General features: G+C 42.7%; 2 long non-coding RNA genes across 2 annotated transcripts; one reads left to right on the top strand and one right to left on the bottom strand.

Moving 5' to 3' along the window:
- Positions 1-1542: 1542 nt before the first annotated feature.
- On the bottom strand, positions 1543-13065 carry LOC106047555 (uncharacterized). The gene is made up of 4 exons (XR_010827864.1): positions 11577-13065; positions 6470-6518; positions 5410-5531; positions 1543-3354 (listed from the first exon to the last, which is right to left on the bottom strand). It is a non-coding gene; the product is annotated as an uncharacterized lncRNA (long non-coding RNA).
- A 2411-nt stretch (positions 13066-15476) lies between these two features.
- LOC136789081 (uncharacterized) lies at positions 15477-18618 on the top strand. The gene is made up of 3 exons (XR_010827863.1): positions 15477-16215; positions 17774-17878; positions 18173-18618. It is a non-coding gene; the product is annotated as an uncharacterized lncRNA (long non-coding RNA).
- The last annotated feature ends 1579 nt before the right edge of the window (positions 18619-20197 follow it).

Below are 20197 nucleotides of genomic sequence, written 5' to 3'. Positions count from 1 at the left end.
CCGCCCCGGTCCTTCCCCCTCCAGGTTTCGGCCGTGGGAAACGCTGGAGATCCAGAGCAGTGTCCGAGGCTGGGCCCGCGGTAAATTTAGACACAGAAGGGCACAGAGAGGCCACTCCAGGGGATTGCAGGGAAGCACGAGCCAAGGAGAGCGAAGCCGTGCCTCAGTGGTGCGCTGCGATGGGGGAGTGGTGTCCGCTGCTCTCGTTCCCCACTGCGGCTGTGGTGCTGTGGATGACAGCCCCACGCGATTGCTGGTGCCAGCAGGGCCTTGGAGCTGAAGTGACGGCCGTCTCGTCCCCAGATCAGGGGAGTTTAGCCGTGAATGAGTTCCTCCCACCACCCACATCAAGAGTGCCACGCAGGAGCTCGCCGCAGCAGAGGCTTCCTCCCGTTAGCTAAATGTCACCTCTGCTGGGAGATGAAGTCTTATTCTATATATCTCTTAAAATCCCAGTAAAAGGAAAGAGGGCACAGGTTTCTTTTAAGAAAGTACCCTGCATTTCTTCTGAGCAGCAACTTCCCTTCATTAGCAGACAGCACCGACCAACAGGGTCTGGTTTAAAATATAACCACCTTATCTCCACTACCAATTCCAGGGGTTTCTGTGTATTTGTGGGGAAAAAAAAATGCACTTCATTTTGCACCTGATCAACACTGCAGGCAAAAGTCAAGCTTCGTGGCAAAGAAGTTCTTTCCAGTTACTGCACAAGCCAGGATTTAGCTTTGGATTCAGAAAAGCCTTAAACTGTTTCTTATGTGGCTCATTGTTTTTTGTGTGTTTGTTTGTTTTTGTTTTGTTTTTGACATTACAGCCCACGAGAGGCAAACTGCTACGGACACAGCATGTGCAGGGGCAACTCGAAATGGTGACTTCGGGAGCTTGTTTCAAGAAGAGGGAAAATGTCATAGATTTCAGGTGGCTGTCTGAGTAACCACAAGACAGAATGGCAAAAAAATGTATATCTAAAAATCCTACAAAACGATTGTTACCTAGCAAAGAAACCCTACCAAGGGAGTTTGATGAGACAAATGTGTCTAAAATACACATTTTAGACTTGTGTCTGAAAACTGGTGGAACCTGTGCTCTCCCCCCAGAAACGCAGTCAGTGGGAAAAACTCTGTTACCAGCTACACCAGTAAAACTCCAGTCAGCCTGCTGGCTTCAAAAGTAAAACTAGGTCCAAAGTGGCTGGGAAGATGGAGGTGACAATATTATTAAGCTTATGACGCTGTTTGTGTTAACATCTTTTTTTGTACAGAACATGTTTGTATTTCAATTGGCAAAGTATTTACAATGAGACTAGATATACTCACCACCAAGGGCAATTAATTCAGGGTTATAAAGCTTGTGTTTCAGAACTGACATGAATAATTCAGTGTTAGGTTGTTTAAGTGTGTTTTGTAAAATAGAGCTGCAGCTTTTGTTTTTTCTTGAAAGCTTCTGGAAAAAAAAAACATGATTTTTTTTTTATTATTTTTTTCTCTCCACCCCTGGGGAGAGCAGTGGCCTTTTGATGTTCCACACTGACCTGCATTCCTTGCTGGATTCCCACTAACTTGAAGAAAACAGGACTTAAAATTGGAGGCTTGCATGTGTAAGGAATACAGCCCGAGCCCTGGGTGTCAAAGCCCACCAGACAGGCTGTGGTGCTCCAGACTGCTTTAATCATTACCAGCCCTGCAGGACTGCAAACTTTCACAGCGCCGATAAGCAGAAGTGCACACATACAAGCACAGGACATACACTTTTAAGTGCAAGCCCGGCCTGATAAATGGCTTTGCAGAGCCAAGAGGAAGGTGTCTGTGCTGTGTCTTGCCAGCTCCGCTTCAGGTGTGTTGCATCACCTTTGTGCTACACGTGTAAACCCCAAAAAATGGGCCTGGGTAGCTATGTTTTTCACCCTTTTTTTAAAAACTTTTCTTTTTTAAAGTTCCGTATTCGAAGGCCCTGCTCTCTTTCGGGAAGTATTTTGTAGCAGAAAGCCAGAAGCAGTATGTCTGACAGGTGTAAACAGCTTCAGCGAAGTAGCGAGGCATTAGCTCAGATAATCAATGCCAGTCATGTAAACCTTGCTGAACCTGGTACCTTGACAGAGCTTAAGCAACTGCAGGGATTCTTTTTTGTGCCCAGAGCGAGTCTCAGAACTAAAAAATAAATGCGGTGAACCCCAGGAATTTGTGTCCCATCTCAAACCAAGAGGTTCGGTTATTCGTGCTGATAGAGTCTATAGCAAACCCTTCAGATTACACAGTCTGCTTGAGGCTTCAGGCCAGTCTTTATGTTGTCTTTGAGCTTTGCCCTGGAAACATCATTTCAGACATCCAAAATGGGGCAGTCTTGGGTAATTAAGTAAATCAGGAAGGTCCTACCAAGAATATTCTCCCGTGACAGTGCCGGCATGGCCGATGACACCGGTCTTGGTAGAAATGGTGTGCTGAGAAAAAAAAACACCTTGAATTAGTAATGACCGTACACACTGCTCACAGTACTCACATGGTGGCTGAGCAGAGCCTTTTCAGGCTAGAACAACAACCACTCTTGGCTGGAGATAACCTCTGTATCTGCCCGTATACCCCCACAGACAGAGGAGAGAAGGATGCATGGCACGGCTGAGATGCTGGATTTCATACTTTTCTGCCCAAAATCCTTTGTGCCAGCAAGCTGCGAGACTTCTGAGGAAGGGGACTACATCCACATTTCCCCTGCCCTTGCTCAGACCACATCACACTCCCTTACTCCTCTTCCAGGGGGCCTCCACATGAGGGACAGGATTTGCTGCCATGAGACCATGGTCGAGGAAGATTACAGAAAAAATATTTGTGCCTGATAACTCACTATTTTCAGTATGTTCCTCTGTGTTTCTACAACCAGTGAAATAGCATGGTAGTTGACAGAGCAATCTCCACATCAGTTTTTCTCCTTGGGAAAAGGACAAATGGGAAAGTCAATACTGAATATTTGCAGTAACTTGTAAAGTGTATACAGACTGTCTGTGAGCTAAGTGTGATTAAAGACTATGATTTCAAGGGAAACAAACTTGTGCCCCAAACTGGAATTCAGAGCAGTGTTTCTCTTCAGAAATAAATAAATAAAATAAATAAATTAATTAAATCTGTCTTTAATTGTTACCTCCATCGTACTTGTTGTAAGGTTGATCTGTTGTTTTCCTGCAGTGATAAATCTCTACCAAATGCTCGGATGCTCTGGTGTGCAGCAGTATTTAGCAGACTTGTTTCCTCATTAGCATTCCGTCTCTCTCTTTGTCTGAGCTGCAGCACGAGAGGGGATGCGTGAAATGCCCAGACCTCATGCATCCCAGGATTGCTGGCTGACGGAGGGATACACCAAGTGCTGTGAGAGTGTGGGAAGGGAACAAGTTGACAAACAGCCAATGGGAAACAGAGAAGAAGGCATTTTTACTGCACTATGTTTACAACTTGTACTTTCTCAGATCCTAAAAAATCTGCTGTTTTGCCTACATGTCTGCAAGACATTACAATTTGACTCAGTAAAAAATCATACATGCAGAGTTATTAAAGTAATAGCATCTCCAAACTAATGTGTGATGAAATTCAGGCTAAGAATGGCCTCTAAATGCTGGAAAAATGGAAGATTTGCTGAAAGGATCTTCAAATTACTAAACCCGAATAGTGAATTTGCAGCCAGCCCCATTTTGCTATTTTAATTTTCATATCACAGTATTTATCATCTTCTAAAGTCCTATTAGCGATCTCTAATCTGGCACTGGGGTCACATAAAAGGGAGGATACATGTACATTCATGTGTGTGTGTATTTGTCCTGCATCCATCTCTCTAGTTTGGAAAGCAGCTGACGTACAGAGCCACCAGGAAATTACAGCAAAGGCACCACAAAATATTCCTGGGTACAAGCGGGGGAAAAAAAAAAATTTAAAAAAAATTTGCAGATCTCCCTCCTTTTCTCCTGTTTCTGCTCCCGTTGAGGCTGTTTTACCAGGAGGGGTAAGGAGCAAGGTAAGGAGCCCCTGGCTCTTCAGGGTCTCTGTAAAATTGATTTTGTCAGTGGGAAAGAAGGGACTTAAGGAGCATGAAGACTCAGCCTAACCAGTTTACCCAAAGGCTCCCTGAGCAGGGCTGCATCTGGCACCAACCAAGCACCTGCCCCGCTCCGCTTTTTCCCGTCGTCCTTTCCCGAGGTGACCATAAGCTTGCTGCTCTGGGTTCACCGAAACCAGCTCTCTCGGTTACCTTCAGAGCCAGAAGGAGCGCCTTGGTCCCACAGCGACCTACCCCTTGCGCTGCTGGATTTTGCTATCAGCAGGTGAGGTGTGGTCTGTCCGCATCCGCATCCATCAGCAGGGCCAGGCAGCTCCTGTCAGAAAACCTTCTTGCATTTTCAGACTTATTTATTTCCAGTATTAGAAGAAGCCAGGGTCCGACCCTTAATGGCCACAAAGTGCATTCAGAAAACTTAATTTATACCCGACGCGTTTTCCAAAAATGGATTTGTAGGTGGTAAATAATTTATTATGTACGTTTGAAAATATTGACCCGGAGCTTTCTTAAAGCACTCTTATTGTGTGACGGCTTGTTTTTATCCATCTTACAGTAGTCCTCTCAGACCTTGTCTCACTAAGAAGGCTATTGCCTCTGTTTTCATCACACATCTCCATTATATTAATTATTTTCTGTTGTTCTTTATCTGTCTTTTCTTGGTAACAAACTCCTCTGTGGTTTGAAGCATGAAATTCTGCATATATGATTTTCTGTTGTCTTATTTAATGATTTTAAACTCCCAGATATTTTGCAATAGTGCATTTCCTAGTCTGTAAAACACACACAGAAAGAAGTCATGGGAGAAAAAAGACTACATTTACAGTACCCTGATAATAAATGTGGTACAGAGCTCACTCTGGAGCCAACCTAAACATTACAACACTTAATAACTGAGCCACAAAGTACAGTCAGCCTGAAGTACAGTGCATTATGAAATGCTTGGAATATTTACCATTATTTGTAGTACTGCTGCTACCAGGCAAGGTACTAGGGAAGATATTCTAATTTGTTATTGATCTCTTTTAGAGAAAAGGTTCCATAAAATAAATTTAAGGAAGTATCTTCAGTTCCATAGCACACCTAGTGCTTTCCAGTTAATCAGCAATAATATACCTAACCGTTAGAGGTATCAGGAGACTAGATGACTTTCTTATGCTTGGCCTAGGTGATATTTTTGTAAAATCCCTAAGGCAAGCAATTAGCCAGAAGGTGAGTTTGGGCTTGAACAGCCAGCACGTCAGCTGTCTCATGAATACCGCCCATGTCCATACTCTTCTCCCCATCCCCATGAGTGCAGGATGGCTTGATGCCTTCACAGAAGGCTTCACCATCACAAATCATCTCTGCTTTCAGACTTGGAGATGATCATACCAGTGTCACCAGGCTCGTGGCAGCAAATTTTCCAGTAGATGTTGTTCAGAGAGCTGCTTTCAGATGCACCATCCCCGCGGTGTCCAGTCCTTCTGACCAAGCAGACGATGCACATTCTTCTGCTAGACAAAGGTTGATGAATGCGACATTAACTCACCAAGTGTGTATAGATTTAGAGGACGGCAGGTTAAATAGCCTTTCTCTTTCCTGTACCAGGCTTACAGTTCTGTCGGAGCAGGAGTGGTGTGCAGGTTTCACTTACCACAGACAACCTAGCACCACACACAAAGACTGAGCAAGGTCGGGGAGGGCAACTTTTATTTTTATAAAGGAATTCTAATGCCAGGGGTATTTTTTTTCTGCCTTCTCATCCAATTTCTTTTGTTTGTCTGTTCTATACAAAGGCGTGAGCTCTGTAAGAAGACTGCATTTCATGCTCTAACACCAGCTACCCTCTTAAGACACTTCTTGATAAACAGATGCAGAAGACAAAGGTTGTACAAAGTTTAATTTTTAACTTCATACAAAGGCATTGCCAAAAATGGCCAAATTTTCTCAAAAAAAAAAAAAAATCTCTACTCAGTCATTGACCAAGCCTACTTAAGGCATTTTAAATCGGGTGTAAGCAGTTTATTTGTTTGTTGGCATTTGGGGTTTGAGGTTCTCGTTATTGTTGCTGAGGTGCTTTGTTTCAGGGAGAGAAACAGATAGCAGAGAGCGGCAAAGCTTCCTGAGCCTCTTCTCTGTTATATAGTGGAGTGCATAATTGTTCAGAGCCACAGATTAGTCTAATGGGACCAGATTATGCAAATACATTAAGCATCTCTTAAAATCTTCCAAAATTATATCAATATTAGACTGACACACACACAGACACAAAGATAAGATCCTCTTGTTTAAGTATGCATGCTCTTTACCATTTGCAAAAAATGTTTTTCCAAAGGAGAGAATGGAAAAGGATGATGATATATAAGCCTAAATCCAGGTTACAAAGCTGGACTGCTAGTTGTCTCATGAGATATAACCCAGTGACAATTGACATTTTGTCCTCTAACCTTACCTCAGCCTTCACACAGTTGTCTCTTCCCCTTGAGCCAGGCAGATCTAAGCTGTCAATTAATAGATAATGTAAGTTTACTTAGATGTCATGTAATGCTGTTATCCATGTGGAAATACATCAAATGTCCTAGTTTGCTCTAAAGGCTATGGCGCTTAGTAAAAATCTTCTCCCATGGGAAGCCTAGGCTTGACAAACGCCCGAGGATTAGTCATAGTCAGCCATCTCTTTGTGATGCAAAATGACATAATCATTGACTTTTTCAAATAGTATTACACTTCTACTTTCTCGGACTAGAGAACCGAATCCCAGGTTTGCAAACAGTTTGGATGTACGGATTCATTATTGTTAACTCGCTGGAATAGAAGAAATACAGTATCTCAAAGACTTGCTTAAATTTTCAGTAAATTGAAGGATGTCTGTGAAACCAGTTTTTCCTTTCGATATTTGACATGTTTTTGTACCATACTTTTGTCGCACTAGATAATCAATAATTTAGACCATTACCTCCAAAACTGGCCTGACCATGCACCAAAAGCAAGTTTGCACAACAGAGGCTGATATTTCATTGTAGTAACTGTATACTTTATTTATATTATTTACCTTAAAGTAGGACATCTTTAAATTATTTTTTGTCTTAAATAGAATCAAAATTCCATTAAAATGCTTATTTTTCCTAAATCCCATCATCCAAAACATATGGAAAAAATTGCCTCTAGGTATTGAAAGTTGTTGCCTTTATCACACTGTGCATCTAAATTCCCAAGGATGATTGATTTAACGAGGTTTGCACATTAAAAATCTTTTTCTTTGTTACAATAGAGGAAATCACAAGAAAGATTAATGCCCTCTGCATGGTGCCACCGAATTAAAATGTCTTTCAAATGTCTTCACTCCGGGAACACTTTGCTATCCAGGCCTGTACTTAGTAAAGCTTTTCTCACTGTAAAGAATGTATTAGTCATGGCTGACGATGCTGGTGTGCTGTAACCTAAATACCTGGAATATGCATATATTAGGACAAACTGGGCACTTCAGAAGGCTTTAGAGAAATGTTCGTTTGCAGAGGTTGGCATAATGGATTCCATGTCGGGAACACATGAGGCATGTGTTCATCCAAAGGCATGACAGTCTGTCCTGACATAATTTCCCATTGCAGCGCTGTGATCCGACGTGAAACAGAGTAATATGCTCTGCCATGGCTTCAAAACTTTCTTAAGCATAAACCTTCTGTGGTATTTTCTTTGCCTGATGTGACAATGTGTCACCCTAGCACCTACGGCATTAATGTTGTGCAAAACCTATTTTATTATTTTAATTTCATCTGCTCTAGCAGTCATGAAGAGTGTGCTGCTGATCCAAGCATTTTCACCATATTCACAAGTAGATTTGGGATATGTCTTTGAGAGCAGCTTGAGGGTAAAGGGACACAGGACAGATCCAACACATACTGCTATTTAAGGCCAGAGCTTGCATCCATACTGAATATTGACTTATCATGGAGCAAGAGCTGTCTTATCGTACCCTACTTTGTACCACACAACCTGCTTTTGACTTCACAGAAGCTCAGTATCACAGAAAGTTGAGGTTGGCAGGGACTTCTGGAGGTCAGCTGGTCAAATCTCCCCAGTCAAGCAGGTACAGTTTTTACCAGATACGCCCTAAGCAGTGCCATATAGAGTGGGATAATCACATCCCTCATCGGCTGGTTACACTCCTGCTGATGCAGCTCAGGGCACAGTTTGTATTCAGTGCTGCAAAGGTGCATTCATCTCCAGCTTGCCACCCACCACTTCCTTTCCATCCACTGCAGTCTCCCCATTTCTGGCACAGACGGGTGAAGCAACACTTATCTACCCTCTGTTGGGATCATCACCTTGGGGCTGTGCAGCCTTCTGCAATATATCATAGGGCTTGTGTTTGCACACCTAACCAGCCGGTGACTGGGAATCGACCTGCCACCATAACTTCAGTCCATGTTAAGGGTAAAACACACGTGCCCACGGAAATGGCTTTCCCAAGGCTTTTATGGGTAATTACAGCATGAAAATGTTGATGCAAGACAGAGAAAATAAAAAGTGGAAATACAGACCCAGGCAAAATAAATAGGCACAAGGTGACATTTACAGAAGATTCCAAGCTGGGTAGTGTTGGAAAGTGAAATAACAGAGAAGCAGCTTAGAAATTGAGGTATGCTTTCAACAACAAATACAGTTTCTCAGACAATATGTGAAAATTGGATGCTCTCTGCCATCTACTATAATTACTAAAACTCATTCATTATATCTAGTTTAGCAATATGTCATGAGTTCCACCCAGGCAATTTCCCATTATCCTTCATATTCTACAAACATATAGTAAGAGACAGCACCTGTCATGACAAGCCTTAAATGCACAAGGTAAAAGATAGGAGAAAACATGGAAATGAATCACAGAGAGAGACAAGTGATTAAGTTTTTTTAAATAATTGAAGTGATTTTCAATCCTTTCATGTTTAAAAACAATACCCTCAGTGAATAGCCCAAGGACAAATGGGAAGTCTGTTCCCCAGGCCTAGATCCCCTGTGCCAGAGATGCAGAGACAACGGGGTGCACCCCTATGACCCCTCTCAGTAACAAGGCATTAGATGCAGCCCCTTCGATGAAGCCAAATTAAGGAATGTAAGCTCTTTTCTTTTTTTTTTTTTTCCCCAAAAGACACAACCCATAACTCTACTGGTTCATCAGTCATTGAAGAATAGTTGGCACCCATTTCTTCCAAAATGCCCCCAGTGCGCAGTGGGAAGTGTTCCCTTCCCAGTTCTAGCACAGATGAAAGGAAATCGTGGTCACGATTCATTAGATGATTTTTCAAGTGTGTTTTCTATACTGCCAAAATATTCTCTGTTCCCTGGACATCTTTAACCTCTCCCTCAACTGGATTTACTCTTGTCCTTGCACTGCATGTATGGCCACAAAGCATAAGCAGTTCTCCTCATTCTTTATCAAATAAAGTTTGTGGTTTTTTTCATATTCCATTATTTCAAGAAACAAAAATAACAACAACAACAACAAAAGTTTCTCTGCAGTGTTCTTAACCGTATATTGTTCATATACAGCTGAAGTTAATAAAAGCTTGCAAGCTGGTATTCCACTCATTCTGGCTGCACTATTCTCCATTATGCCTATAGAAATTTCTCAGTGTCTATTAGCTCCTCTCTTCTTCCAGGTGCTTGCAAACACTCAGAAAGTGATGAAATGCTTTCAATTTCTTGCATTTTTTTCATATGTGAAGTATGTCTTTTGTTATTTCCCACACAAGAGCACAGTTCCAATTTTTAAGAAATTATGTTTTCAGTAACCTCTTGCATTTCTATCATGCCTGTGCACTTGTGTACACAGTAATCCAAAAAAAAAAAAATCTTTTTTTTCTTTCTCTGCCTGCCTGCCTGTCTCGCTTGTTCTCTTTTTTCTTTCAACGTTTTCTTCTAATCAGTGGATAGCAGTGAGCTCTCTAAAAATGGAAAACTGGATCTTCAACATTAGACTATCTACAAACCCCTCTATGCTTTTACCTTCTCCCTGCCTTATCTGCGTGAAGCCATGTCACGCACATGCTTTATTTTCATGCAGTCAGCTCTCAAGGCTAGTGACAGCTCCGTTGCCAGCAACCACTCTCTGATTTTACAAAAACTTTTTTTTATGATGAAGCACTTCCACACCAAGCAACGTCCAGATAACACAACTTTCCCTACTGCATCGTGTCCTGGCAGAGACGCACTATTGCTGCTCTCCCTCTGTTCCCAAAGTCATTCCACAGATTTTCAGCTCTGGTGGAGCTGGACCAGGAGCCAAGGAGCTTGCCACGACTGCATCAGGCGGCCCAAAATTTGGTCCCGGCACTGACCTGGCTCCCTCGGGTAAGGAGGGCAGCCCCATGAGGAGATGCATCCATCCGATGCTCTTTGGAGCAAAACAGGGCCGTTTGGAGAAGGGGAAACACTTCCACCACTCGACATTTCGGTACTTTTAGGATTGTCGTGGTACTTTAATTCAGCATAGCTAATGTGTTGTACAAAGCACACAGAAAAGTGGTTTTGTATGCATTTCCAATAAAACACCAGCCAGACAGCTTTACGCATTCTGTCTCAACATGAAATATTGTCATGCCTGAGCTAATTCCTTTATGACAGTGATCATATCTAGCATCCTGATAAGGGAATATTTGTGAAACTAGCTCTCGCATAGACCCTCGTGGAGATAATAAATGATATTTATCTTTTCCAACATTGCCGTATACCACTTGTCATTTTATTTGTGATGTATCTAGCTAGAGATCAATGAATCCAACCATGACACTAAACAGCTAAACAAGCCGTCACACTCAGCATATGACAAATCTCTCACTATCTCCTGTTTGCTCCAAGTCACGAGTCTGCTTTTGTGTTAAACTTTTTTGTGTCTGGAAACGTTCCTTCTGAAGATGGGTTTTAAAGAGTCTGTACGTTTCCACCAGTACTGCTACGTGATGTAGACCAGAGCTAGAAAGAGGTTAACTCTTCAGTCTGGCTGGCAGACTCAGAAGAGAGACCAAACACGTAATGGCAGTAGAAACAAAACAGCCTTCTGGGTAGACCAGATCATCTTCTCCTAAACTGTGAATTTTCAGTTCAGTTCACCATTCAGATTTCCACTCTTGGAAAATAAGTTCTTCAAACTGTTCAGAAAGGGACAGTTCTTTGAAGTTCCCACATTTCTGTTTTTATTTTCACTTTTCTCCTTAAATGACCTCTGTTCTTCACCTGGAATGAGGCCAGGCCTGTTGACAGAGACACTTTTCCTGCTGCTAACTATGAAGTTTCTGTTCTCTCACCTCTCCAGATACTCAGTTAACTCCTAAAAATGTGACGGCAGAAAGAGGAGGAAAGTGTCTTCTGAGTTTCACAGAGAAAAATTCTGCTGATGCCCTCATATTAAGCCCCAGATTTCTGCTGTAAAGATGAACAGCTGATGCCACAATTGACAAGGCTGCTAAGTTAGCTGGAAATGCAGCAGAAATATTAAGAAGCAACAATAGCTTTTCTGAGGAAGCAACCCAGCACTTATAGAACTCGTTTGGAGATCCACTTACCTTGACTGTAGGAGTTTCTTCCAGGCTGGTTGGGCTGATGCTCGTGTGCATGGGTCACGACTGAAGCAGCATGGTAAGTAAGTAAGTAAGTAAGGTAATAGAAAGTAGGACTTGTCTCCTGTTTTTATCCCTTGCAGTTGATCCTTTAACAGTTGCTTCAAGGCCACTGCCAAACAAACACACAGCAATGCTGCTGAAGGTTAACAGAGGATATAAGCGTCAGCTTCACTTGAAAATTAATCATTTGAACTTCCTGTAATTAAATTTAAAAGAAAGAAAGAAAGAAAGAAAGAAAGAAAGAAAGAAAGAAAGAAAGAAAGAAAGAAAGAAAGAAAGAAAGAAAGAAAGAAAGAAAGAAAGAAAGAAAGAAAGAAAGAAAGAAAGAAAGAAAGAAAGAAAATAAAAAACCACAAAGGCAAGGTCCTTGGCTCCTGTTTGCCATACTCTGCAGACAGTAAGGAAAAATCCTGTCAAATCATACAATTTTCATTTAAGAGAGGCATGGTACAGGGGTCAGAATCTGCAATGGGAAATGTTACAATGCTTCACTATATCAATGAGAGAAAATCTAGTGCTGAGATATGCCAGCCATTCAGGGTGCAATACTGGCCTTTGTTTGTTTTACAGGGGAGGACAGGGAGAAGATCAGGCAGCTTACTGTGGTATTTATGTGATCTCTGCATTATGATCCTTTTAGGGCATCCAAGCCCCTTGCAGCATTAAACATACTCACTCTCACAATAGGTTTTTTAGCTCAGTTTTGGACTCCAGCTTTGTAAAGCTTATTGCCCAGACGGCTCCTGGCCAGCTGGACGTTGCTGTAGGTTTATCCCAGAGCAGGCTCATGCCGGGATCACTGGGCAATGGCACAGGAGCCTGACAAAGCTTTACCCAGCTCTGCCCCAGGCTGGACCCAGCTGCTTGCAGCTGAGAAGGCATCTCCATAGGGGAATTTAAACAATTTAGGACAAGGAATTCACGATGCAGCAGGTATTTTCAGCTTCTTCAGTGGTCAACAGAAGGGATGGGTCAGTTGCACTGGTTAGAAGAAAAGAAATCTGGAAACATGGCAAGGTTTGACAGATATTAACTACCTTTTAAAGAGATTTTTTTTTTTTAACATCTGAAATGTTATGGCTCATTTTGAAAGTAGAAATTTTAAAAGGATCTAAGAATAGTTGTTTCCACCCAGAAGCAGTCACTACTAGACATCTCCTGAGATCTGGGTGGAAAATTTTCCGTCAAGAGACATTCTTTTTTACCAAAGCTTCATTGTCTGAGTGGTGACTGCAAAATGTGTATCTGCCCAGAATTTGCATAAGTGGGATGAAAGGGTCGATTCTCTCTGCAAATAGGCACCTGAACACTCAGGTACTAAATCTGTAAGCACAGGTGTAAATTTTGGATGGGGTTTGTATGTGGCCACAATCCCTTGTCTCACCAGTGAGTAGATCTCTGTCCTACAGACGATGACCAAGTCTGAATCCAGAAGATCTGGGCAGATCATCAGATCCTGCTGGTGAAAGTCCCATAAACAGGTGATGGGCAGAGAAGTTCTCCTTCCTGCTTCCAACAGGACAGCCTTTCCAGGCTCACAGTGTCTCATAATCATTTAGAAGGGGCAGAACATCAGTTTTACCATTCTTTCAGAAAGGTTTCACGATCAGGTTCAGGCACGTTCTCACCAGTGTCATGGTAAAACACACAAAACAAACTTGTAGAGAAAAAAATAATAATAATACAGCTAGTTAATTGACCTACTTACAAACAATCTCAGAAACAAAGAATGCTGTCCTTGGCCCAAAGGACAGCTTCTGCTGCCCATCAGGTACCTGAATTTGACATTGAATAACACTGGATTTACTGGGAATGAGCCTGCAGTGGAGACAGTGGTGGAAACTAACTCCTGGGTGCTTCGTGGGGGTTCATGGCCCATGTTGGCAATGCTGGCAAGGCTGATGTAATTTGTGGGAAGTGTTTCTATTCCCAGCCTGTCTAGCCATTCTTTGGGGGTGAGGAGAGCATCTGAAACTTTTCTAATGCTTCCAATGGAAAGTAGTGCTAGCCCCATGCAAATGATGTGTCTAGTCACTGCTGAAAACAGAAGGGAAGGTGATAATTCCCTCCTTCCAACCCATTCACTGCAGTTGCATTTGGGAAAACATTAAAGTCAGGATGTGATCACTCAGTTATTTATGTCAGGAACACGTATTAGTTCTGTTTTGGTTATTAAAAAAATGATAATAACCAAAATTAATCTTAAAACCTCTTATCAAAGCATTTGACATTTTTCTGTAATTTAGAAAATGAAATGTGAAACAGAAAAGAGGAGTCCTTCTCCTCCTACCTCCTCTCCCCATGCAAGCCAAGAGACAGGGCGAGCCGAGAAAGCTGGAAGGTGTCCGCAAGATATTTTAAGGCTAAAGGAACAGTCGTCCAGTAATGCATCTGGCATTAGCATAACCACTGATACAACAATAATTTACAGAAAAATCACTGGTTGTACAATCTTCTAAAAGCTTCCTTTGAATAGAAAGCAAAGACTCTTTAGTGAAAACTTCCACTCCTTTCAAGGGTGGATACCTCAAGTTAGGGTTCAAAGGATTTTCTTCCTTTTTTTTTTTTTTGGTGGTGTTGTTTTCTCAATATATAATTTTATAATGATGTAACTTGCATCCCTGTAAATTATATTCTATGTGTCAGAATCAAATGCTCTTAAAATACTCTCAAAAGACACTAAATATATTTCATACATTCCTTACTAACTCTATGTTATAAAGTAATTGATACACAGCCCACAAAACATCTAAAAATACTCTTTCAGCTTAAGAGATGCCTGCAATTTCTTCTGCTGTGCATAGCTGCAGACCACAGAAACCAATTTGAAAATCCAGTTAGGGTAACATTCAGGAAGTTATAGAGAGAAAACAACTTTTCACAACCTGAGTATTTGCTTTGTTTTATACTAACTGTCAGCATGTTCACAGAGCTCAGGGATGGAATAAATTTCCAGGATGTCTTTTCCTAATGAAAAATATTTTTCCACTGTTCTTGACATTATTGGTCTTTCTACAGTAAATACTGTATAAATCTAAGTTTAAAAAAAAAAAAAAAGAGAGAGACAATTATATCTAAATTGCTATTGGGGATGTTTGTTTATTTCAAGCTGTATGTAATCTATCCAGGAATATTAACTTTATTTCTAAAATGTACAGACATCCGCCATACATTTTCTGAATGTGCACAGCATTGGGGGTGGGTGTTGGATTTTTTTTTCCTCTTTCTCACAGCAGTAGAAACTCTTGTCCTGTTCATACCGATCCACCAAGACCAAAAGATCACAGACATGAATTCACAAAGGCAGCAGGACTCATTCCGTCCAGCAGCAGACTCCTTCTGTGGCCTCGGACTTATTTTTACAGTGATAATCCTCGGGAAAAAGAAGAAAGAAAGGTTGAGCGGGTTACTTTTTCACCAGACACAGAGGTGACGTGAAGAGGCTGGGGAGGGATGGCAGTGCGCTTTAAAGGCCCCAAGACCCCCACTCTGCTATAAGCATGCAGGCTTGGGGTGCTGGAGCAATGGGACGAAGGCTTTCTGCCTTGGCACCCAGTTCCTGTGCTTCAGGATGGGGATAAAGGTGGTGGGCTGGAGGTGACCATCTTGTTCGTTGCTTCAGGAGATGGTGGGAGCCACACCACCCAAACACGACATCTCCAGCACCTACGTTTACTCACCTCTCCACTGTGCTGCAGGGCAGCGAAGGCACAGCCACAATGGCAAGAGGGAAACCACCATGGTTGTCACCTCCATACCAGTGTCACCGGCAGGAGCAGATGACAGATGGGATGAAGGAACAGGGCAAAATCACACATTATCAATAAAAGAGAAGAAAGGCATATGTAGACAAAGATCTAGGATTCCGAACAGCTTGAAGGTCCCGATCGTGACAATGCCATGACTGTTGGCTCAGGCCTTGCACCACACACATGCTCGGTGTCCACGTGGAACAGCTGTGGTTGAGGCAGCAGCTGAGGAGGCCAGAAGCTGTTTGTGGCTGCGACTCCAGCCAGCTGCCAGCCCCACACACCCTTCCTTCCCCCTCTCCCCATTCTCCATGTTCCCACCTCACCTCACCCCACAGTGTGGTATGTGCTAAACTTCCACCTTTAATCTCAAGAGCTCCGTCGTGACCATCTCTGTAAAGCACCAAAGGGGAAACAGGAAGATTTGAAAGCACAGTTTCATGAGGAGTTTCCCTGAACACAGATATGTACCTTAACATGGATCACACACCTAAAAATCTGTGAACACCATCCTGCATGTACAGATGCACCTCATTGTGCAAGACAGTCTTCCAAAGGCACACTGGCAAAAGTTAAAGCCCTGGAGTATGTGCTGCAGACACCACAAGATGACACAAACCTTTTCCACTGCCACCAAGCATGTTTTGGGTGAGAACAGGCCGTTTTGCTCCCTGCTCACCCTGCCAGGGCAGGTGGGAGCAAATGAATGGAGTGGAGGAGCTGGGGCCTGCTGCCAACGGGGGGAGACCACTGGGGCTGTGGAGGTCCTGAGCTCAGCCATGGAAGGTGGGGAGGGAGAAGGAGCAGCCATCAGGAGAGCTTGGTGCTTTCAGGTGGGTGAATACACACAGGCTCATTTCACCATGTGCGTGAGGGAGGTCTGCCAGCACCACGGTGAAGCAGCCGTGGCAGGCAGCCCCCTTCCAGTGGCAGGAGGCCCATGAGCTGGGGAAGTGTGTCTGCCACCGGGCAGGGGATTTCGTTTCCACTTCATTCTCCCCATGCCTCCTGCTTCTGCAAGCCAGCGTCATGCTGCCTGTGGCGAAGGCTGCCCACCCTGAGCGAGAAATCACAGGCCAAGGCACGTCCATGGCCCAAGCCAAATGGCAGCATTCCCCAAAATCATGCCACCAGTGCCAGTGCTCGCCCCTCTCAGACCCCTAGGGAGCACAGGGAGGCCCACAGCCAGCGAGCAAGCCATGGAGGACATGTCTCCTGTCGTCCCTGGAGGGGAGCAGAAGGCCTGGGCTTTTTCCTTCCAGTGTCAGCTTGCTGAACCTCTGCGAGCAGATCGCTGAGGTTAGGAGAAAAGCACAGCTGCTCTCTTCAGAGGGAGACTTAAAGCACCTCTGTCCCACACCGGCGCTGTCTTTATATAGGTATGTTCTGAAAAACCAATCGGCCATGCCCGGGGGCTGCGCCCACACGAAGTGCTCCGCGTCAGGCAGGAAGCGGGCGGTACGATGTGCGTGCAGTACGCTGCTGTTAGTCAGCCCGTGGTGGTGAGCTGAGATCTGAAATGCAGCGAGAAAACAATCTCAATGTTTGCCTTTCTGGCTCTTTGTTTGCTTCAAAACAAACAAAAATATATATATACATTCAGAAACTTACAAAAAATAAAGCTGCTGTGCAACAGAGAGTGAAAACCATAAATGAACAGAAAGGGGGAAAAAAAAAAAAAACTCTAAGTAAATGGATAGAGTCCTGTATTTTAAGCCCTGATAAAATATTTAAGGTCATGTTGAATGGAAGTTCGTGGAACATCTCAGGACAAGCTGCTGTTGTCCCTACAGACAACAGTACTGTAAAACCATTGTGTAAATGGACAGGCACAACCACTTGCCCAGAGAGGCACTGATACATATTATTTTGAAAAACCTATTTTGCCGACCTGTTTCACATGAAGATGTGCATTTTGTTTAGGAAAGCAAGTTTAAGAGAGGTGGATGTGGCAGAATCTGGCTAAATATATTGGAAACTATCTATCAGACATTTGGGGACTGAAAAAGGTAGCATTTGTGTTTGGGGTTTCTGGCCTCATTCTGCTCATGTTTAATCTTCCCACCTTGGGAATAAGCCCCAAAATGCCAGACGTTTAACCCATCCTCACCTCACCTGCTCCCAGAACAGAAGCCAGTGCACCAAACTGGCACACAGGGGTACAGGCAGGCGTCACTGGGGATCAGTGATATCCAGAGAAATGCACAACTACTGGGAAGACACATGGGTACACATGGTAGATCTTCTCAGCACAATACCCTTCATCTTCTGTCTCCTTCCTGTGGAAGCCCCTCAGATGAGTTAGCAGTCAAGAAAAGAGGGTTTTCCCCAAACCTTTGCCTACTTGAGAAAGCACAAGACAGCCATGCCTCCCTCCCTCTCTTTCCACAGCCTCCTGGCCTCACGCTCAGAGGCCCACCATCATCTACTCCTCCTGACCTCTCCAGGCAGCCTACCATGGCCCACACCATGGTGGCAGAGCTCAGCAGGACACAGGTGGGTGTCCAGGAGTTAAAGAATCACAGGCTGACACTGAGGTTCAGTCTACTGCCTGAAAAACATCCTATGAAGTCTACACGGACTGATGCCTCAGGCTGTGGCAGCACTGTATTTATTAAAATACTGCCTCAGCCACCAGCAGTTGCCATTAGTTGCCAGTTCACACAAGTGTCCTTATTTCTTCACTGCAAGCAGCTGTTCAGCCTAAACCTACTGAAATGATATAACAAGGTCTAATTTTATTTTATTTTCCTTTTTTTTTTTTTCTTTTTTTTTCCTTTTTGTGAGAAGCCTCCAGAACAGCATATCAGAATGGCGGAAGATGAACAATATGTCTAAAGCATCTGTTAGTGCTCCGGTATCGCTCTTTGACACGTTCGTTAGTATAAATGTAACCTTGGCATTGTCAGAGGTGGATGCTATCAGGGATAGTCACTCAAGGTAATGGTATCCCTAACGATCTGGCAGTCAAACATGAAATCTCAGCGGAAACCCTCACAGGCAAAAACAAAAGTAACAAAACAAACAAGTCAACTGTTGAAATATGAGAAATTTCTCCAGTTTTCCCCTTTTTGAAAGTTTATAAAAAATCCACTGTAGTATAAGCATTTTTTGTACTGTAAAGGGGTTGCATGGATTACTGAAGGGAGATTTTTTAATTAAAAATAAAATGTCAAAGTGTCAAAAAGCGTGTAACAGTTTCAAAACTTTCTGTCAAAAGCATTTCTTAACAAAAATGAAACCGAAACAGACCATTTTCAGAAAGTGGTTTTGTTGTAAAAACACTGTATTAAAAATAAATAAATAAAGCAGAAAGTCCTCAGTGAACTCTATTCTGGACTCTACTGACTATGGCAGGTGTGCCGCACATCACATACCCCTGCAAGCCAGACCGTGCTCAAGTGTCTCCAGCTTCTGTGCCTGGCTGCCTGCCCCCAGACACCAGTGGGGAGGAACAGGGGCTTCCTGACCTGCTGACACACTCTAAGAATTTTTTTAAATCCAGGTTTGAAAAAAAAAAAAATGAAATGACAAGATTTCTTCAAAACAAAATGTCAAATATTTTAACCCTCCCCCCCCGCCCAGTTCCTCTAATGCCTCCCTTCTTTCCCTCTAATTTCCCAAAGAGATTCTGCCATAATCTAAAAAGACTCACCAATAAAAGAAGAGTAAAATATTTAAAAGATATTTCACATACGTTTAGGCGAAACTAAAAACCTTATATTGCCCACTGTCACATTTATTATCACCTAGAATATTTTGTTCTTACAGCTCTTTCTCTCATGACCCTGTTTCTTCCTTTTCCTGAAGTCATGTAACTCTTCCTCCCTCTCCATAACACCGCATATCAGTGCCCATCTTTACAGCATCTGTTTCAGATCAGCCTCCGCTCTTCCTTCCTGACTTGTTCCACGGCACCAGATCTAAACAGGCTTGACTAATGCTGTTGGGTTTTTGTGTGTATGTGTGTATTTGTATACAAGCAGAAAAAAAGAAAAGAAAAATATATATGTGCATATTTATAAATATGAGTGTGTGTGTAACAGAGTATGTGACATGTATGTGCAATCAGTGTATGGTATATATACATGCATACAGTTCGAGAGGTGCAAAGAATGCCATACAGATAAATGGAAGTCTTGTTCCAAGATAAATGAGGTATATTGTCATATATCAGAAAATACAGGTGGCCACACAATACTACATAGAATTAAATTAATAAAAATAAAACTAGTTCAAGACAAAGACCTGAGAAAGACCCTGAGAGACCCTTTCCACCATTTGTGGTTCTTCCCAAGTTTCCAGCAAATGTCAAAGTGAGGTGGTCCTGCAGTAACGTTAAAAGCTTTAAAGAGCAGTTAGCTCCACAGCAGGAGATGCTCCCTAAGCAAAATTACGGAGTTTATAATATGTTCCTAGTCTGCAGATCTGATTGGCTCCGTAGATGTAAGTGCTTCATAATAAGAGTGCCTCTAAGTGCATATATAAATACATAGGCTAAAAGTGTTCCAAGTGTTTAGACCATGACGCAATAAACTTAACTGCTGTGTTATGGGCTAATGTGTCAAGAATTCCTGTTTTAATAACTGCTTGATTACCTACTTACTCAATCTGGTGAATATTATGTGTTTTCTGGTAAGGACCACTGGGTAAATGCATAATTAAAGAATCCCTGAAATATTCATTCTAGGGATTTATTTTTTTTTTCAGCAAATAGAAGAACAGAACACGAAGTTGAGTGGCAAAGGCAACAACAGGCTACACCCAAACAGTGCTCTAAGCCAGACTTCAAGAGGCAAAGGCCACAGTATTTAA

Source organism: Anser cygnoides, chromosome Z (genome assembly GCF_040182565.1).
Source record: "Anser cygnoides isolate HZ-2024a breed goose chromosome Z, Taihu_goose_T2T_genome, whole genome shotgun sequence".
Taxonomy (NCBI): domain Eukaryota; kingdom Metazoa; phylum Chordata; class Aves; order Anseriformes; family Anatidae; genus Anser; species Anser cygnoides.
The sequence above is the reverse complement of the archived record's forward strand: the minus strand, read 5'-3'. Positions and strand labels throughout refer to the sequence as shown.